Here is a 14,606-nt window from a genome sequence, read left to right on the forward strand (position 1 = left end):
TTTATTCACCAAAAACGATTTTTGTTTTAAATTCACCAAAAACTGTTCTGTAATCTGGAACGTTCGTTACGTTGAGCTCCAGTTAGCCGCCTCATCTCACTGCGCGAGAGGCAATTGCGTCATGTGTCACGGGCAAAAGGTCAAAGGTAACAAGGTGACCGGAGGGCTTATTATGTTGTACAAAAAACAAAACAACAACAAAAAAAAAACAACAACAAAAAACAAATAATTTTAGTACATGTTATTATGTGTCAAAAGAGGGCTTAGAAAATAATAATACCAAAAAAAAAAAAAAAGACCAAAAGGGCACTTGGGGGCAAGGAGCAAAAGGGGCAGGTGCTCAATCACCCAACCCCGCCACCTCTGCACGTGCCTTTGTTGGAAAACATTTCTCCGTCGTGCCTGCTGCTAACATGTGCTTGTTCTGAATAAAAATTAGCTTTCTTCTTTGATTTACCATTTTGACTTCCAATGATTCACTTCCTGCTAAAGAGCCCCCTGGTGGTTGAAGAAAAATCCACAGAAAAGCTGCACCGGCTATAAGCATGGTTCAAATCGTGGGGGAAAAGTAGCGGCTTATAGTCCGGAAAATACGGACTATAAGTTGGATTTTATGGTTTTATATTTCCTGTATTTTCTTGGTTCTTGGATAATAACTGCTTTGTATTCACTTTACAGTGCAAATAAACTAAATCAGCATGCCCATCAGTTATGTGGTCTGTTACTCTTGAATGGACAGGCAACCCATAACCACTGACCTACAACACATTAGCACTAATGGAGTTGGTTTAATGAGCCCTGGCCGAGTTGATTGACAAACAGCCGGGTTTGGTTTGGCATACAATCAAGTCCAGGAACAATTCACCTCAATTCATTCATGGGGTAATAGTCACAGACTTCTGTAGTAATTGCGACAGACTGGCGACCTGTCCAGGGTGTATCCCGCCTCTCGCCCGGAACGTTAACTGGAGATAGGTACCAGCAACGCTCCCGACCCCACTGAGGGACAAGGGTGTACAGAAAATGGATGGATGGATGGCTGTAGTAACATGATCCACCTTGGCTGGCTGTTATTCAAAGGGGAAGGAAGGTGCATGTGACTTTATCTATTCTTTAAAGCTTTAAATGACATGCAGCTCATTACATTACTGTGGTCGTTTGTCTACAACTGATAACCAGGATGAATGAAGCTCCCTTTGTCTTAACTTAAGGAACCAAGCTTTGAGGACATAATGCATCTGGTGAATCTGGATGCTTATTACAAACAATTTTTCAAGCACATATTTATCCTGATAATGGAAAGTAGCCAACTGAGGGAACACTTAATTTTTACTTTATATCAAGCCATATGTAGGCTCTTTCAGGGTACTTCAGTTTCCTCCACAGTCCAAAACCCATATCTGAGAAGTTAAAACTTCAGTTTCAGTTTCATTGAAATTGAACTAAGCTTAATATCAATACACAAATGGACAGTAAATTCATGTTTATTAAGGTTAATGATGACATTACCAGAAGCAACCAGAATTGAGCTGATTTGCTGACACTGTTGAGTTTTGAAAAAGTTGAAGCTGTTTTAGTCAGCCTGACTTTTCCCCTGAGAACTCAGGTGAAAGAGAATATGTTGAAGATCAGGGAGCTTAAGAGCTAATACACTAAATTGAACTTTAACTGCTTGAGTCAACACTTGTTTCTCACAGTCATCGAGGAATGAAGGATGCTGTTGGGCATCAAATCTGAAACAAGCAATGGTGAAATAGTAAAATGAATAAAACTGATTGTGCTTTATGTGTTGTGCATGAAAAATAGTTCAAATTCATGTAACTTCATTGTATAGAAATGTCCAGCTAACCAAGCAATACTTTCCTCGCAGTAACTGAATTTGTAAAAGCTACTTTTGGATTAAGTAGTTTGCTCTGTTAACTCACTGAGTAAAGGTCCTGAGTTCACATCTCAGCTGGGTCTAAGGTGAAGTTTGCATGCTCACTCTGTGCATTCATATATTTCCTCTGGGCACTTCTGTTTCCTCGCCTCAATGCATAAATATGAAACTGTTGCTAAGAAAAGCTCCAGCCTAACCATTACCCTGAATAGGAATAAGTATAGAAAATGGATGTTTTGAAAGTGCCTTTACTTTTTTAAATAAGTAGTTGCATTGTGTTTACCTGACCTAAACAACACTGGTTAGTCCAATGCTGTAACTCACACCTTATTGCCTTTTCTGTTACATTATACAAAATAATACCTTTACTGCTTGTGCAAACATGCTTGCATTTATAAAATAAGTAAAATGGCTTGGTAGTCAGTAACTGCAATGATAAAGCCAGTTCCATATCTTAAGTCCTAATATTATTTAAAAAAAAATGATGCAAGATGACCTTTGGAGCTTCTTCCACAATTGATATATCAAATTCAATTTGGCTCAATTCATAAATGCTTTTGTAATTCAAACTATGCAGGTTTAGTCATAGAGTCTTTGTACATGCTGATGGCTGTGGTTGTAGGAATGATTTTCTGTAGCAGTCTGTATCCCAGAGTGCTACAGTTCTTCATCACCTCTGGCGCAACATGATCCACTATGGATCATGTTGTGTTCATAATGGTGATGACCATTATGAAAAACCTCCCGACTGAAGACATTCTGTTTTTCTGTTACAGTCTCATGAAGAGCATATTCCGAGTTGTCTGTTATGTTCTTAATTTTATGAAGTCTCCCTTTTGTTGTGCAAACTGCTCCAGAGCAGTCTCCAGAGCAGAATCAACCTTTTCAGCTTCTTTAGCTTCTTCAGCATGTGCACAATGCTAATTCTGCTATTCCGACATGACGGCAGAATAAATTGCCCTCTCCACAAAACTTAGTGAAGTTTGGCTTCTCGCTGTCCCTCATGTGCAACTTTACTGTCTCATTTCCAGTCCAGCCTTTTGTCAAGACGTTGGGATATATTGTTAAAAATTATGGTCCTAATATTTATAAGAACAGTGATAATGCACAATCTATTTTCTTGCTGATTTTTTTCCCCCCTATCAACACACATCTGCCTTAATTTAACCAATTCATATATATAAGATGTTCTGCGTTAATGAAAAAGACAGACAGAAAAGTTCTAAATTTTTGAAAGAAATATTGATAGGTGCTATTTTTGAAGTGTTTTGTAAAGATATAGAATTAACCTACATGGACAAATTGTAAATGATGGCATTTAACAATACAGAGTCATTTAAAAATTCAAATAGCAATGAGTAAAACATTCCAAAATAAACTTAGTGTGTTTCTATTTTCTTTTTAAACATTGGCTAAAATGACAGTTTTCCTCTGTTGCTTTTTGTTTAGGGTGCAGTCTAAACAGTAGAAGCCATTTCACTGAGGTTTGCTTGTTTCATAACAAATATACACAATTTTAAATGTTATTTTGGAAAAAAAAAACTGGATCCCTGTTACTATATTCCTACTTGCCAAAAATACAGTCCAAAGGACAATAGAGGACTGTCTGTAAAGTTAAATATTATGATCCCTGTATCGTATGTCCTCTTCTTGAAACATCCACGTCATAATTGAAGGATGGAATTCCTAATTAACAGTTTCTGCATCTTTACTTTGTTGTTTCTATGGATGCACATTCATGGACAGGAAGATGCAGCAGTGGCGGGATCTAAACATTGCGTGTGTTGACAGACTAAAGTAAACAGGGCGTAATTTTGTTGATGTGTTGACTGGACAGTGAATTCCATCCAGAGGCAAACGCTTCAGTGTCTAACTGTACAGGTTGAAGCTGCATTAGAAAAGACAAAGGCACAGTTGAACATATGATGAGACTGAACGTAATTAAAAGAAAAGGAAGTCCCAATGATTTTCCAGATATGATGATGGGAGAGTAGTTTGGTCTTCACTGAAGCTCCCAGTGGAGAAATAGTTGTTCTCACTTCCAGGTCTCATGTCAGGTTGCCTACAGTGTGTTTAATTTGGAGTCTTTTTGACAAAGAAGCCAGCACACTGACTCACTAACACACAGCACAAACAGCAACTGATGCCAGGTTAAAGGCTAAAAACAAATAAAGCCTGTTAAGTTTGGTTGGGAAATAATTTAATGATAGACACAATTTATGGTGATTATCATCACCATATCATCAATTACCATCGAAAAAGTATTCACATCCTTGAAACCTACCCATTTTGTTTCATTACAGGTACTACATATTTAATTTGGATTTTATTGGACACGCTAATAAAAAGTAGTCCATAATTTGAGCCTCAATGAGTCAGTACTTTCTGCATTTACAGTATTTTGAGCTGTGCATATCTAAATGGAGGAATGTTTACCCATTCTTCCTTAAAAACAGCTCATACTCAGTCATACTACAGAGAACGGACACATGAAATTTAATTTAGATATTTTCTTTGATTGGATTAGATTTTGGTTTGACATTTTGACTTGACCATTTAAACACTTCAATATGTTTTGATCCAAACCATTTTATTGCACATCTCACTTTGTTTATGCTTTTGGAAGATGAACTCCCAGTCCACTCTCACATTTTTATCAGTCTTTGACAAGTTTTCTTCCAGAACTGCATTAAGTTAAATTAAGTTTATTTCAGTTTCACCTGTCCAAAGCACATTCTTCTACATGTTTGCTTTGGAACCATCTAGGCTTTGGTATAAACAGCAGCTGGACTTCTTATGGCTTTCTTTCAACAATAGCTTCCTTCATGTGTCTCTTACATAAAAGCCACATTTCTGAAGTTCACTACTCCTACTTATTTTGTCAAAGTATTTTCTCAACAAAGCTGTAGATCTCCTCCAGAGCTATCTTTGGCTTATTGGTTGTTTTTCTCATTGATGCTGTCTTTGTTTAACTTGTCTATTTATGTATATAGATACTGAATGTATTAGTAGGTTTAAAGCTGTGAGATATTATTTCTTTTTTCACATGGTGGGCAGAACAACATTCTGGGTGGCTAAATAAAAACGCAAGCCACATTTTAAAAAAAGAATTTTTCTTGTGAAAAACAAATTGAAAGCTTGTTCATATTTTTAATTGTATTAAATTTTTCATTCACTTTAAAATTATGCAATACTCAGTATTGCTTAACCATATACAGACAAAATATGACGTTTTTGGTTGCAACAATACAAAATGCGGAAAAGCTCAAAGGGAACAAAAATTGTAAGGCAGTATGTGCACTTAAAATATTCATCAAAACAGACTGCTGCCATTTTTGCTTTGGATGAAACCAGGCTAAACCATTTTTTTAAATTTTAATGTCCAAACCTTCATTCAGAGATGGCAAAATGGTAATATTTAAGCATTGGACAACTTTTTTTGGTGATCTATTTAAAGTGTTTTCCTTATGTCAGTCACATAGTGAGGCTTTCTACATCTGCAAACCTGTTGAAGCTTGTCTACAGTTTATAGGGAAGGGAAATGTCATATTTTTCTTTGGGGCGACTTGTCAAGGAAAACATGTTAGTAAAGATAATAGCTTGCAATCCAAGCTTGTAATTTCCATTTTATCCTAACTGCTTTCCTGTTGCATCAAGGAGTTGCAATTTTCTGCTATACTATTATCAAGCAGCAATGCAGCAAACCATTTCAAACCGACCTTTGCTTGAGTAACACAGACTCTGCTGGCAGTCAGCTGTGATTTAAGGCAGATGTGTGAAAGTCTCTTGGACACAAAAATCCAAAGTCGTCTTCTGGTCCAAACTGAGACAAAATTGAGTCTTGCTACAGAATACACCAGACATGATCAAAGAAATCAACAATCACAGAAGCGAAAGCTAACTTTTCTATCCAGCACTTTTTGTGTCAAAACAGAAACTTTAAACTCTGATTTGGCCGTTTGGATAGTAATAGTTTATTGAACATGTCTATGTGTTAAGACACATTCTTATAAAATAGCACCATGTAGTATTTACAACCTAAATGGTTTACACAATAGCTTTTGACACAGAACACAAGTCTGTTTTATATCTGAGTTGATATAGTAGAGCTAACATCTGCAAACGCGTACAGAAAAACCTTGTGACATTAAAGACGAACTGAAATGAGGACAAAAAAAGGCATCGATAACTGCCTTAACATTTCATAGTTTTCTGAATGAAAGATGTGTAATGAAATCGGTGACAACAGAAGTCATCCTTGTGAGAATGGAATGGAAAATGGCATTACTTATGATGTTGTCTTTCACTGCATTGAAAAACCACAGATAACTGCAGTCACTGAACACAATCTAGCCAAGCAACGACAAAACCCAGACTCCATTCAAACACTTCAAATTAGTCAAACATATTCTAACAGAAATGAGTCAGGGTAGAGAAATGTGCTATTTCATCATCTGGTGGCTCATGTTCAAAAATGGACATTTGTTTTGCGCTCCAACTTTGGCAGATGTTGATTGTCTGGGATGAACTGCGTCATTGCAAAGTTTCTTTGTCAATTAACTTTAGCTCACATGAAAAACAGTCTGTGGGAACTGAAGATGTCTCAATTTTTTCTACAGATAGCAGAGATAGTGGATCCTACTTTGTTGCTTTAGCCAAGAGAACCAGTCAATGTGCTTTTTGGAGGAAATAAAAATGGTATATTCCTCAGATGTTGCTTTTATTTCTCTGCTCTCTTAAGAGATGGATTGGCCAGACCTTGACATCCTCTTGTGTCCTCACTTGGCCAATGTCAAGTCTGTCATAACAAAAATCAGATCCTTTAAACAGATTGCAAGACACATTTTTCCCATTGAAGATTTTTAAAGGAAACAATGAGTTCAGTATGTTTCTATCAAAGTATTTTCCCCTTTTTTCCAAGTGCTGCTATTTGTCTAAAACTGTTGATTGTGTTGATTGTTAGTTTTATGGGTTTCCAGACTTTACTTGGGCATCCACCCATATTGAAAATCCCTGCCAAAGAGGCCACCCAGTTTACACTTTCATTTTTCTTATTTTCCTAAACATCAAAAAAGGGATGTTGTCCAATGTTTTTTACAGGTTCACATAAAATATATCTGAAGCTGTATTTCTGGAGATTTTATCTTGGAAGTGTAGTTATAAGCTATGGTGTCAGCAGTTTGCATTCCTGGATTTATTTATTTTTTGTCTGTATGATTATTCCCACTCCTTTGCGCCAAAGCAGAATAGATTGTCAGCATAATTTGCAATGTTTTTACACTTTTCAGATGATTAATATAGCTTTGCGATGGTGAAAACACAGCTAAGAATCCTCCTTCAGTTCGGCTTCAGTATGTGAACTCCTGGTGATTCTTTTCAAGTAAATCTTCACAGACAGAGTAACTCAGCGTTTTCTTTTTAGCAGTGTGTTTTTACAACTAAACACACAATTTTAGAATAATCCAGTTAGTACACTTTGTCAGACAAGTATGAGCACTGAAGTCTCAGATGGAAGTCGCTCCTTATCATGAGTTTTTCTCAAAGTACTTTGAAATTTTAAACTTTTTTTTTTGGTGCTCTAGGAATTCATTCTTTTAGAAATCACAGCGCTACACAAAGAGACATTTAAGTTCAACATTTTTTAAAACCTTTTTTCAAATTTACCACAGCCTACACTACTTAGATTTATTTAGTTATTTACATACTTAAAAAAAGTGGTTAAAAGCTGAACATAGTCCACTGTTGTGCAGTTCAGTGAGCAGCTGGTTTAGGGGGATGCGTCATCAGGCTCATCTATAACTGTTTATGCAGGTCATTCTTGTCTCTTCTTCTTTGTTTAGCTCTGACCTATTGCAAGCATTGTCAAATGTTGTGGCAAGCCAGGCTTTCACAGTTTGTTTATTAAAGTCAATAATTCCAAATGTGCTTACACAAAGCAAATAAATAGGGACAGATTTGATGGATTAGGAAGATCATATTTCTGGGTAAATTATGTGAAGGACATCAACTGGGAGGGGAATCTTATGTGGTGCAGAAAAAGAAAAAAATGTTTAAATGTTCATGTATGCAATAAACAGCATAGTGTGCCGTATACAACATCACCAGAAAAGTAAACATTAGCATGAATGAGGCTGCAGGATAAATCGCGAGGCTAGCCGTCCGTGGATTCTACCAACTTTTCTCTACATGTCACAGCAAACATCACAGGTGTTTGGGGGTCTTTAAAATGTGAGGTTCAAAAGGTTTTGTCTGAATACCTACCACAAGATGTCATGTTTATCTTAAATGAACAATTAGCTTCTTTAAGATTTTAGAAAGCTTGAAGCTATTCATACATTTCAATAAATGAGAGTTCAAAATTAATGTTTGACACAATGAACAATCAAAATTAAAAGTTATAATCAATTATTATGCATTTTTCCAGTCAAGAAACGATTATGATGCAGTGATTTTGATGCTTAAAGAGGGTTTTCTGAGTGTAAATGTGTTTTGTAGTTTTTCACTGGCTTTCTAAGAAGCTACTAAGTTTTTTTCTGAAAGGTTGGCTGCTGGAGTTGAATTTGAAGTTAGTGAGACTCTTAGAATCAAGGAGGCATGATTTTCTGACAAACTTCATCAAGTGATCAGACTTTTTAGATCTGGTTGCATAAAATGTACTTTTTTATAAATCAGTTTGTTAGAATACCTATTTTTAAGGTTCATCTTGAATGTTTGGTAGGTTTCCTTTGTACTGCTATTCCCTTTATATCCAAAGTGGGGAACCTTTTGGATTTCTTAAGTGCAGTATGAGACTAGACCTTGCCCATCTGACTGATTTGATTTCTGGAATCAGCGCTGCTGTTGGAGCAGTAAAGTCAAATATTTCTGCAGCTGAGAAAGAAACAGAAGCTAGAATCCTCCTGAACCTGCTGCACATGCTTTCCTTTCTTAGAATAGAGGAAGACATCAAAAGTAGGATTCAAAATCAAGTCAAACAGTGTGCTGCGGTGGCGCAGGGGTTAAGCACAGTCCACATATGGAGGCATCAGTCCTTGACATGGCTGTCGTAGGTTTGATTCCCTGCCTGGCGACCTTTGCCACATGTCTTCCCCTTCTCTCATTACCCGCTCTCCTGTCAACGATCAAATAAAGGCCACTAGCTGATGAAACCTTTAAAAAAGAAATCAAGTTAAATTATCCAAGGAATGCTTGGGTGCTTTTAATATAATTTTTTTCTAATGTTAACTGGGTCATTTTTATGGTTTTTAGTAAATGAATAAAAATATGCAGTTTATAACATCTTGAATATTAATATCAGCTTTTTGAAAATGCTTTAGTTTTTTGTTATAAACTCCATAACAAATTATAATTTTTTTTAACTTATTTTCCCTAAAATCCAACGTCTTACTGAAACTCTTATTTCAACACTACAACTGTATGAGTCCCCATATCATGGTTTTCTCCTTTTCTAAATAATTTCACTTCTGCTGTTAGGCAAACTAAACAATGTAACACCATAAAAGTGGCAGTGTGTATTTTTGTTTACATGTGTGGCAATGCGATCGGTTCGGGGTGGTGCTCATGGTTTTACAGTTTCACACCAGAAGAAATTTTCCTCACTAGTCTGGACTCAACAACTCAGCAAACTTTTAAACTTAAAACTCTGAAAAATGCCAGTTAAATAATTTAAATCGAGAAACTACAGTAAGTTTTCAATGCCGATCAATGATTTTACTTTTGGGTTGGATTATTTTCAATAAAAAGTACAAATGTTCTATAAACTCAAAGATGCAACAAATTACACAAATATGTAAATAGTGAACATATCTTGACAAGCAGAAGTTATACATGGATGGTTGAATTCGAACGTGGATCATTTTCAGGATAAGACTGAGTCAGAGTTTATAAACTTTCACAATGTGAATGTGTGTGGTCTTCTAGTAATTTTCACCGTAGAATGATAAAATACAGCAGCCTGCAGGGGGCTTCGCTTGAAAGACACAATACTGCTCAGGCACAGGCCTGTTTCAATGCTTGGAGATTCACCTTTCCTAAATGTGGTGTTCTCTATTAATGCCCTTCTAAAGCAAGTAGAGAGTATCTCTGACTCATTAGGGGAGATAACTGTCTGCAGGCTTTAACAGTAGCCTTTAGTTCTTTTTGTGTTTTTAAGTGGGCAGCCAGGTCTTTGAAGTGGGCCTGAGGCAGAAAGTGATGATCAGACATGTTTTTGTGGAAAGTCAGATGATGCTATGATTATACATGAAAGACGGATTATCAAGCTTGATGACTCTGAAGGTACGAGGGACAGAGTCTTCTGTAATGGTGTGTAATTACTGTCAGCTCGTCTGAGACATTAGAAGAAGAGGGTTATCCAATAAATATTTTCTATAATATCTGCTAAAAAACAATAAAAAATACTTTTATTTTAAAAGATAATTATTTTTTTATTAAGTAGATGCCCTTCCTGTTTTAAGTTTAACTATTTCCCTATTATCCTGTTTCTATAAGTGGTTATTGATTTTGAACAAATTCTTTAATTTAATCTTCAAATAATTACCTTTGTAAAATAAATATATCAAACTCAGTCAGGACGGTGAATCTGTTTGGGAAGAAATTAGTCATTGAGATTGTTTTAACTAATTTGCCATTATACTTTAAAATAATGACTGCATAACCAAAAATCCAATGAAAACAATCCTGATTCTATTCTATTCGCCATAAGTTACAAATGAAAATAATTTAGTCTCATTCTGTCTCTAACTCACTCTACTGTTAACTCAGGATGTGGAAATCCAGAGAAGTCACAACGCCTCGCAGAACAATTACACACTTTTCATGCCAAACATCATGCATAAGAAGCTTTGGAATGTAGGATAGTGCAGGCCGTAGCAGCTCACTACTGCACAAATATTGGTTCCAAATATTTGAGGGCTCTCATTAAAATATTTTGGTACAAGTAGACTAATGATACACCGTGGAGCACATAACAAATAAGCAAACACTGAAGAAAGCTTTTTAACTTGCATTTTGAACTTAAGTAGTAAGCTTCAATGGCCTGCACAACCAGTATCTGAATACCATGCAATACCAACTTTATTTAAATAGCACTTTAAAACAGTGATAGCTGAAGCAAAGTGCTGCACCTAAGGAAATAAAAATACAAAAAAGAACAATCAAATATAAATAAGGCATAGGCACAATCAAAGATTAAACACAATGCAACTAGTTAAAGGGGCAGTATTAAGTAAAATTTACTCTTTTGAACTTTACATCATGTTATAAAGTTATTCCTCCATCGAAAATATGCATGGAGTGTTGACCTCATTCTTTTATGCATGCTTGAGAAATCATTTAATTTCCCAAGGCAACCATTTGGGCCTAAACTCTCACTGAGTGCCATCTTTTCCATGCAGTTTCTCCTTGAAGCTACAGTCGGCAAGCCGAGCTTCTGCATTTCAGATCACCCCTCCTCTGTCTGTCCCCGACTCAACTCCTCCAGACTAGCAGCAGCAGCAATCAGCAAATGCATCATGGAACTGCACATCTTCTGAGCTCATTAGAAGAAGCTCTTCTCAGTCCAATGCTGGTAAGAATGGTTGTGAACAGCCTAATGGAGAAGCTATGTTATGATGGTGTGCTGAATGTGATGTGTTGGAAAGAGCTGGAGCTTCTTAAAGAGAAAGAGTCCTAATTTCAGAGCATTAAATTGGGAAGTTAAATTTCTTGTAAGTCATGTTTGATGTATACAGCAGTTTTATAACAACTGGAGGTAACATAGTTACTTGATTGTGCTATAAAATTTAATCATGCCTGTAAAATGCATAATACTTTTTGTTTGCTCTTTAAAAAACAAACAAAAATGTTTTAAAGTGGACTCTAAAATGCACAAGGAGCCAGTGAAGTAAGGCTAGTTTATGGCATGAAGCATCATTTTCAACCATCTGCAGAGGAAGAGAAATCGTTTACTCACTCCAACAAAGAGTCCATTACAATAATCTCAGTGAGATGAAATAAAATCGCTGTTTCAAAGAGAGGTTTGGACAGAAAGGATTTAACTTTTGCCAGCCGTTTTAGGAGATAAAAGCACGATCTTACAACTGGCTCAATTTGTCTTTCCAATTTAAGATCAATGTCTAACTTATAACCCACATTGGTGACAGTTGATTTAAAATAAGCTGTCAGGGGTCCCAAATCAACAGTGGTGGAATCACAGGGCCCTCTTGGTCCAAACCTCTATTTTCTTTTCATTTAAATTCAGGAAATTCGTTACTAAGCAAACTTTAATATTATCCAAGCAGTCCAAAAAGGCTTTCATTGAAAAGCTGTCCTTCTGCTTTAAGGTGGTGGGACTTTGTTGATGGGTCTTGCTTACTTTGAATCTGATAATCATCAGCAAAGAAAAGGAAAGCGATTCATTAGATTGCTCCTTATTATGGAGCCAAGGGAAGAGATAAAAGTAAAAAAAAAAAAAAAGAGGAGCCCTAAAGCTGAGCTTTGTGGGACCCCAAAAGATAGAGGAGCGCATATTCAGTGTCTAAAATGTTGACACAGTAGGATTGATCAGCCAGATAAGATCTAACCCAAACAGGACATGATATTAAGATACTGTGTTTTGAATGTCAAGAATCCATTGGTACCATTGTAATAGTGTTGCACTCTCACTCTTTTTAGACTGATGACGTTTGTGTAACCTGTCAAAAGAATGCTTTTGACTTGTCTGTTCTTTCACTCGTGGAAAACTTCACTGAAAGGAACCACAGGGAAAAACATTGATATGTGATCAAGTAATTCAAGTTTTCTTGATGACTAATATTTAGAATGATTTAGATTTTATGGATTGGTAATTCTCTTTTTGTATCAAAGTGCTACATGGAACAAAACACGGACGTTTCTGGAAAAGTTTTCTCAAACATCTCAGAATGATAGATGAGGACAAGAGCCATCAACAAGGTCCCACCACCTTATAAGCATTTTTGACTTTGCGGTTCAGACTTAATTACTGTGACTGCACTTTTCAGTCTTCACTGCGAGACAAATGGTACATTTATATGTGCAAACACATGTGGCTTTAGGTGAGCCATGGTCCATAAATCAAACATGTAGTGAAATGCATGCTAAGAACAAAACATATCACATACTCAGCATACTTGAGATAGCGTTGCGGATATTAAGTTACTCTCCAGGCGTCCTACCAATATTTGCCAGTGAAGTTTTGTAAGAGCATCATGTGGTTTTCTGAACTAAGCTTTGATGTCTGCACATGTATTCTTTTCCACGACTTAAAGCCTGACAACACAAAATAATTTACAAAAATCTGAGACAAGGAGCCATGTGGTATCCAGTTTTGTAGCTTGTCCAGTAAAAGTTTAACCACAACATTTCTTGTCAGCATGTGAAAAAAAAAGTCTCTGATACTTCACAGATGCTATAAGCAAGGAAAAACACTTTGCTCCTTACCGCAAAGCATCAAAGTGTTTTTAATCTATTGAATCTATATGGAAAATATAATCCAAGATTATTAACCATAACTAAGAAACTGCATATCAAAATCCAAGTTGTGCATTTGTATGTTTGCATATCAGCCAAGCTCAGCTCTATGGGCAACTTGCTACCTGCAGCCCACCCCCCTCTGATTTGTCCCTCTTTGTTGCTGTAAACCGACTACTGCTTCTGTTGTCTCTGTGCAAAGAAGCCTTTCTTTCTGATAAGCGTTCTCCTTTTAATGCCAGTTCGCAATCATGCAATGCATATCTGAGTTACCTCCTTCATGAAGCTGACCCGTTTGCTGTAAGCCAAGTACTTTTGGCGATGTCACCCTGGTAAGCATGCAGAACTTTAAGTGATTTTCTCAGCAACTATAAAGGCTTCCATATGTATAGTTAAAGGTCTGTTAAAATTTCCAAGAGTACCAGATGAAGTCATCTTGAGTCTAATAGCTGAGTTTTATGTGAATTATGCAATAATTTGCAGTAGGTTTGTTGGTGTATATTATTTCAGTTAAGTGCCCTGCAGCTAGCTTCTTGTTTACAACCTCAGATGACATTCAAATAAACCAATTTGCAGGAATGCATGAGGAAGTGAGAGCAAGTCTGATCACTTCTATTGTAACACAACACAGTTAAGCCTAGTAGATTTCTTGCAGGATGAGGAGAGATGACAGGTGATTTTCATTAATTTACAATGAAAATCTAAACTAAAATTATAACAAAATGTTATGCGTATATAAACTTAAAACATAAAATGGTTTGCTTACTTAATAATGAGCTTTTTGGTTGCTTTTTTTTTTTTACAGTGTAATGGCAAATTCATGCATTGTAAATGAGAGTTTAATCCACCTACCTCTAAAGTATCTTCTCCCATAGATGTAGAATTCATGAAGCTTCCTGAAATATATCCCAGTTTGTACATCCACTTCCACAGAACTCCAAGAGCAGCACAACCGTTTTAATCCAAGCACTCCTATCTGAGCCTTGCACTTGTTTGAAAATTGTTCAGAAAGAAAGTGAGAAACTTCTTACAGGCTGCAAGATCTCTGTGGCTGCACCAAGCTCAGGTCCTAGTGCCCCCGGTCTGAAAAGTTACTTGAATATATATATATATGGGTGGAGGGATACATTTTAATAAGCTCTCATAAAAAAAAAAAAATGAGCACAAAGCAGTTAAGAAAATCTTTTATCTTGTTCCACAGGGAATCCCATTGAAGATTTTTAATGAGTATTTTGCTTCTCCTTTGTTGCAGTCTTAA

General features: G+C 36.3%; 1 protein-coding gene and 1 long non-coding RNA gene across 2 annotated transcripts in view; one reads left to right on the forward strand and one right to left on the reverse strand.

Annotated features, from left to right (window-relative positions):
- The window catches only part of LOC107835685 (uncharacterized), a 23,363-nt gene extending 14,959 nt beyond the window's left edge, over positions 1 to 8,404 (forward strand). The window contains exons 2-3 of the long non-coding RNA XR_001661502.1: positions 4,540 to 4,549; positions 8,395 to 8,404. This is a non-coding gene — a long non-coding RNA (uncharacterized LOC107835685). The remainder of the gene's footprint in view (positions 1 to 4,539; positions 4,550 to 8,394) is intronic.
- ngfb (nerve growth factor b (beta polypeptide)) overlaps positions 1 to 14,323 on the reverse strand; it is a 27,046-nt gene extending 12,723 nt beyond the window's left edge. Inside the window, exon 1 of the mRNA XM_007546889.2 lies at positions 14,201 to 14,323. The gene's annotated coding sequence lies outside the window, so the exon portion shown is untranslated. The remainder of the gene's footprint in view (positions 1 to 14,200) is intronic.
- Between the last annotated feature and the right edge of the window lie 283 nt (positions 14,324 to 14,606).

The sequence above is a fragment of the Poecilia formosa genome, unplaced genomic scaffold (assembly GCF_000485575.1).
Source record: "Poecilia formosa unplaced genomic scaffold, Poecilia_formosa-5.1.2 Scaffold18, whole genome shotgun sequence".
NCBI classification, from domain to species: Eukaryota; Metazoa; Chordata; class Actinopteri; order Cyprinodontiformes; family Poeciliidae; genus Poecilia; species Poecilia formosa.